Source organism: Sinocyclocheilus grahami, unplaced genomic scaffold, assembly GCF_001515645.1.
Source record: "Sinocyclocheilus grahami isolate Dianchi unplaced genomic scaffold, SAMN03320097.WGS_v1.1 scaffold222.1, whole genome shotgun sequence".
NCBI lineage: Eukaryota > Metazoa > Chordata > Actinopteri > Cypriniformes > Cyprinidae > Sinocyclocheilus > Sinocyclocheilus grahami.
In genome coordinates, this window is record NW_015505401.1 from 1,849,065 (window position 1) to 1,850,225 (window position 1,161).

The window sequence follows — 1,161 nt, forward strand, 5'->3', positions numbered from 1 at the left end:
CTCTCAGAACTGTCATTACGGCCATTTAATAAATACTGTATTCGATTGTAGTAGTATATTTAGTCACTACATATCGGTCATGTAGAATACACTCTCAAAACAGTCAAAGTTAACCACTGACTCTGGATATTTTCTATGTGTTTTGACCAACAAAAACATCAGAAAACATTCTCCCTCTAGCACACATGCACAAGTGCACGTAAAAACAATTCTTCTATTCTCGCCCCTTATTAATGAGTCTAGAGATCATCTCTGTTGTGGTGAGAGTATCCCAGCAACCACATCCAGATATTGAAGGATTGAGTGTCATAACGACGATGTAACATTGCTTGCGTCTAAAAAGGTCGCTGGAATGGATAATGCTTTTTATTGGTCACCTCATGAATTTGAAAATACAAAATTGATCTATGTTGCGAGAAATTTGCCATTTTTTAATAAAAAAAAAAACTGCAGGCAATTCAGTATAAATGACATACAATTAAAAAATTACAATTAGCAAATACATATAAAAAGGCATACCACATTTAATACTGTGTGCTATTCTTCTTAGGATGTCAAAACTTCAACTGAATTTAAAGGGACAGTTCATCCACAAGATATTTATATTGTTAACCAAACAGCTGACAGTAGCCATTGACTTCCATAGTATTTTTTTTCCATACTATGGAAGTCAATGTCTACCATCAACTGTTTTGTTACCAACATTCTTCAAAATATCTTCTTTTGACTTCAACAGAAGAAATAAACTCATAGTTTATTGACACCAAGTCAAAAGACACCAACTCAAGTTTGACACCATGCTGTTCAAAAACTGTACGACTTAATACCTTACATGGAACATAGAAGATATTTTGAGAAATGTCTCATGATTTTATATTCTTAACTTTTTGTTTACCAAAATACTTCAAAATATCTTTTGTGTTCAGCAGAAAAAGAAAGTCATATAGTCATACGATTCTGACATTTACAATGCAGGCATATTTATAAAGCCAATGGTTTGTCGGATTTTAGTTTAAAACTTTGTGGAATTCAATTAAAATAAAAAGTAAACCTAAGAGAACAGTCATCCTCATATTATGTGCGAATCATTTAGTAATCTAAATCTAGATTAATGTCAAAATACAAAAACATAATCCATGCAATGCAACATGCACAAATTTG